The following is a 6,213-nucleotide window of genomic DNA, read 5'->3' on the forward strand; positions in this document are numbered from 1 at the left end:
TGAGGATGGAAACCTGCTCTTGGCCCTCGGCAAGGATGGCGTCGCGGGCGTCGCCGGTTACTCTCCCTCTGATCTCAGACGCTACAACGAGCTTGATGGTGACAATGGCGAAGAGATGAATACGCGGCGAGTAGATCTAGGGTTTCATTTTTCCTCTTCTTCCTCTTCGAATTTTGTTGGATAAGTTCTGTTTAGAGTTAAATTTGTTTGGGTTTAATTCAGAGTAGGTTAGCAACTTGCTATTGGTTTAGAAAATTAGGCTTAGAAATTTAAACTAGCTTTAATCAATGGAAGTTTTAAATTTTGCCATAAATAAAATATATTATGAAGGTTTTTTAAAATTTTCACAAAAAAATCCCCATAAACAAACAGAAATTTTGTAGTGTTTCTTAAAAGGACTAATGCACAAACAATGAAGCCATGAAATCAAATAGATTATTAGGTTAGTAATACAAAATATTTTATTTAGTATAACGTATTTGTTTCATTCTTGAATTTGATTATTTGGTAACTAATTATTTACTTTGGTTGTATCAAGGTGGTCAATTATTATTCATTCATAGTTAATGAGTTGCAATAAGCAAGATTCAATAATGATATATATTGCATAAATTCACACTCATTGGTAAAAAATCTTACTATGTATCTTTTTTTTTTTATTTGACAGATTTTATTCTATTTTAATTTATGACTAATTTGATTCTAATTGTAGTTGTTGAATTTTATAAAGATGGACATGGTGAAAGATATATATATATCAATTGACGTAGGATGTGAGTCTAGAATTCTAAATTTTGACAAGATTAGGATGCGAGGAAGAAAAATTGTTTTTTTTTTACCTTTTTGCTATAATTTCCATCGACGGTTATATGCATTAGATATTTGTAATAACAAGTCTTATGTTCTAGACCCTTTGTTCGCATTTGCGACTGCTAATCGACAAGAAATAGATGAATATGTCGTAAGTTTATTTTGTTATAACAACTTTTATTTAGATCTTGATATTTGATTATCATTTAAGTTTGATAATTTTATGACTTTTTTAATAGACAAGTTATCTTGACAACATGTTAGCAAATATAGATTTTGGATATGCTCAAATTCTCTCAGGTCCAACAATTGAATATGTGGACTTGTCCAAACAATCAAACCTGCATGATTGTGGTTTGTTTGTAATAAAATTGATGGAATTATGAGAACCATCTAAAATTACACCACAATGAACTAATGTAAGTTTTTTTCTAAAACATGTGCATTGTTTGGTGAATTTTATTAGATTTTAGTTGCTGAATTTGTTTGTAGCTTGAAGATTTGAGTGAATCTTAGTTGTCGAAAATGGTTTGATTATAGCATGAGTTTTAGCTTAATTTTAGGTATTGTGTTTGATTATAGTTAAGGTTTTATTTTTATTTTCTATTTAGGCTTGGCTAAGTCCTTGTTTAGTTCTAATGATAATGAATTTTTACACGTTCGATAGAAGTTTAGTTGTTGAAGTTTGATTTTAGTTGCTGAATTAGTTTGTAACTTGAGAATTTGACTAAATTTTAGTTGCTGAAGTTAGTTTGGTGTGTATGGTTTGATTTGAATAACAGAAAAATTGCTACAGATTAAAAAATAATATCATCACGTGAATATTCCTATGCCCATAAAATGATTGTCGAAGTGAGATTTTGGAGCTAGCAAAGGATTATAAAAGACATAAAAAAAGAAAAGAGGGGAACAAAAGAAACAGCATAAGGAAGTCCCAAATATTGGCGATAAAAAGAAAAGAAAGAAAAAAGAAAATAAAGGTTTGAATATCTCGAAAGAGACAAAAGCCCCAAGACAAAGAAAATTAGGAGCCTCCCAAGTTAGTCTGTATGTAAATGTCGGGACGACAACCTTAGGAAAAAAAAATTAGAGATGAAGGAAGGAAAGTCTGAGAAAATTTTGGGACATCTTGAGGGGGAAAGAATTGATTGTAAAAATTTAATTTGTAATATCACTTGATTGGTATAAGAGCATAATTATATATTAAATCTGTTTCTTACCTTAGTAATGACTTTGTTGTTAAACTTTTTAAATATCACCTGTTTTCGTTTATTTATCTAAATTTGTTTGATTAATCATTATGTTACATGGTGATGATCAACCAATCATATAATTAACGTACTATATTCTCTCGTTAATTAACTTATAATTTTGTTTACAAGAGACAGAGTACATGAGTTTGATTATTTTCTTTGGCATGGTTGATTATAACTGAATTTTTGTGATATAAGTTGAAGTCTATTTGATTATTATGTAATTATAGCATCAAACTAAAAAAGAGAATTTAGATATAATTATATTTTGTAAAACTTTTATATTATAATATCACTTGATTATGATGAGAGTATAACTATATATTGAATCTGATTCATATATTAATGATGACTTAGTTGTTTAACTTTTTACATATTGAAATTATTGGCCTTAAAAATTATTATACTATACTGAGTTTGATTATCATGTTAAATGAATTTGATTATACTTAGACTTTAAAACATAATATTACAGTATGTTTGATTATAATCTGATTATACTATGAACGAAGAACTTGCTATTTCCATAAATGAATCAATAATAATTCAAAATCTTAGTTAATAGAAACAATGATTTCATAAGTAAGGAATATTGAGTGCAGAAGCACTAGCCACATATAAAATCAAAATTAAAATGGATAAAAATATAAGAGCTGTATTACAACATGTAACAAATTTATCACAAAAAAAACTACTGTTCTTTCAAAATTATGGTACTATACGAACCAGTTGCTATGTCCTGCATAAATAATGAAAAAACAAACTTAAAAAAAAAAAACAAATTGAATAGATGGATACTAAATAAAAATCAAATAAATAAAATATTATTAAAGATGGCTTTGTTATATTGAGTTCAAGAAGAATACAAAACCAGTTGGTTGGTTATAACTAATGCTCAACTCCAAAGAAAACTATACAGGTGGCTAAAAGAAATAAAAAATATAATAATCAATAAAGTGATAATAAAACATTTTAAGAATAAAATAAAATTAAGGGCTAAGTACGATTTTGGTCCTAAGGTATAGGCTGAAAATTTTTTTCGTCCCTAACCTTTTTTTTTGCATATAAAATGGTCACTAAGGTTTAACTTGGTTTTAAAATCGTCTCTAAGATTTAACTTGGTTTTAAATTTTTGACAGTGGAAGCGGAGGCAGAGGTGGATTATGGACAGCTTCTTCTTCTTCTTTCCTTCTCCCTTCTTCTTCTTCCCTTCCCCCCTCGCAGAAGCAGAAACACTCTCCTTCTCTTATTTTTCTTTTTTTTCTTATTTTATAATTATTTTTTTGTTAAGAGTAATTTGATCTAAAATTTTAAGATTTAAGTAAAAAGAACGATTTTAAAACTTGATTTTAAACCTTAGGGACGATTTTATATACAAAAAAGGTTAAAGACGAAAAAAATTTTTGGTCTATACCTTAAAGACCAAAATCGTACTTAACCCTAAAATTAATCGAACACTGAACTTGCCTATGTTTTCTTTTTTACATTCTTAGTATGCTTCTTCCTATCTTATTCAACATTTTTTTCTACAATAGATTGAAACATTTTCTTACGCCTTTGGCTTTTTTGTGATACTTGTTAGGGGTTGTGGATCTCCAAACAATTTGTATTTTTATTTACCTCATTTGAATGTTGATTATCTACATTATCTATTTTAGAGGCCTTTGGTTCCAAACAACAAAATCCAAACCGAGTCAAGTACACGACACACGGTTTCAATGAGCTCCTCAGATGTAGCAACTACTTCAGCAATGTTATAAAATTGCTTGCACATCTCATTATATCATTTCTTTACGGGCTCTAAACCACTTGGATCATGGCTAGACTTTATGCTACTATGTTTACGCTTTAAAGTTTTCTTCCACCTATTAAGGATGTACTTGTCTAATAATTTTTTCACTTTTTCAATACCAAGGACAAAAAGGCTATGGCAGCATAACATTCCCTTTTACTAAAAAAGATGACATTGACAACAAATATCTGAAGTTGATGAATTAAACAATATCTCATACATAGAATCAAACATCTTATCATCGTACTCAATCTTTTCTATAACCTTGTAAGTGACAATATATTCTTCTTCGTACTTTTTTGTTGTAATGCAATTAGCCTTTGTCCTAAATTCCTTTTGAAATCCACTAAACATTCAATGAATATATTCCTTTTAAAATTATTTCTCAACAGGAGAGATAGTAGCACAAGAAATAATGGTATCGAAAGTAACAACATCCAATTCATATTTTTTTGGGTTTTATTTGCAAAACAAGCGTCATATTGCATTACAAATTGTTACAAATTGCACTTTGAGGTTAGATAGTTCCTCATAAATGCATGCATGCTTTTACTCTTTTGAGTGCTACTCATGCTTGCCCAAAAATTATTGTCGGACCCACTTGTCACGTTCTTCATACAAACCTGAAAATATAAATTATGCATAATCAAACTTGTAAGGCATATTGACTAATAAAAGATAAATAATCAAACAGCAGATATAAGATAATCAAACTTATAAAATACCTGCTAATCAATTATTATCATACAAATTGAATCTATTGAAAAAATCAATCCAAAAGCTCTCAAATATCTCAATAGACCTAGACTCCCACACAATATGTCTTATCTCAACACTAATATCTTTAGATTGTTTGTATGCTCCTAATTTTTTTGGAATTTTCTTCAAGATATGCCAAATGCACCATCGATACATCGACAAGGATTTTTCAATCGCATTTCGCATAGCTTTGCATTGATATGTCAATATACCAATAAGCGGCTTGCCACCCATACATTACATCCAACAATCAAATAACTAAATAAAAAAGCTCTCTTCTTTGCATAAAAGAAGAGCACAATCAAGTAGTACTGATTGACCATGGTGGTTAATTCCAACAAATGAGGCAAAAGGCATATTATATCTATAATCAAAATTGAGAATCCAATTATAGTAGCAGCAAATGCATTTTATTTTACCTATCCCTATACATCAAACACCTACAAAAATAAGAGTGCATATAATTAACTTGAAATATATAATTGTAATGTTGTACCTATTTGTTTGGTACGTCGTATCAAATCTTACAACGTCACTAAAGTGCCCATAAGCAACAGGACTTCTAGTATCGACCCAAAAAACATGCTCTATGCTATGTTGCTCATCCAATTTAACTTCATAAAAGAAGTTACAATTTTATTGCTGCATCTTATAAAAATACTGCATTAATAATTGTACATTTTCCGTCCTCTTGTATGACTCTGACACTTTTTGCTATATGATTCTGAAGACTTTTTTAGTAAAAGTCAATTTGTCATGGCCACCAGCAGTAGTTGCTAAACTCTGATAGGTATTTTTCATTGTAACACCAGTTTCATCATTGATCTCAGCTATCCATTTGGAATGCAAGCTTAGTTTCGTATTCTTTTTCAAAGTCTTTGCCATGACAGGACTAACAACATGGTTATGCTGCATATTCACAGAGGTTAACACATATTTTAACTTCTTATCCCTTTTCTCAATTATCCTAACTTTATAATTTTGCTCGAAAGTTGAATTTGCCTTTTTTAGTGGATCAATTTCTGATCTTCGATAACCAGCTTTAGAACATACCAAAATTTAGTATGTAATCTGTCTATTTTGATCCCACTTAGTAGTTCTTAGATTCTATGAAAAGCCAACTCTCTTTGTATAATTGGTATAAAAAGTTTCATAATCTTCTATATAGGAGAATAACGTTCCTATCCTTGAAACAACCTAAAACATAGATAATCAAACACTTAAAAACAAGTTGAAAGGTGTTTGATTACTGACAACAGTTTAGGATGAAAAATCAAAATCCTCATAATTAACAAATAAAAAACACTTAAAATCAAATCAAGAATAAAAAAATTAACAATATATGAATTAAACACAGCACAAATCTCATTCGAGTTTGTGGAATCCATTGAATTCTGACTTTACTTCAATAAACAGCAACTTTTCTAATCTGGCCAATAAAAATAGAATTAAAATTCTAAGATAAAAAAAACCAAAATAAATCCACGTAATGCATTCAAACTCGCTGAGAAGAGAAAAGTTAACAGCGCTAAGAAGAGTAGAGTAAAGCGCTGCGTGAAAAAGAGAAGAAAGTGAAGAATGAGGAGCAATGTGGCAATC

The sequence above is a fragment of the Arachis hypogaea genome, chromosome 16 (genome assembly GCF_003086295.3).
Source record: "Arachis hypogaea cultivar Tifrunner chromosome 16, arahy.Tifrunner.gnm2.J5K5, whole genome shotgun sequence".
Taxonomy (NCBI): Eukaryota; Viridiplantae; Streptophyta; class Magnoliopsida; order Fabales; family Fabaceae; genus Arachis; species Arachis hypogaea.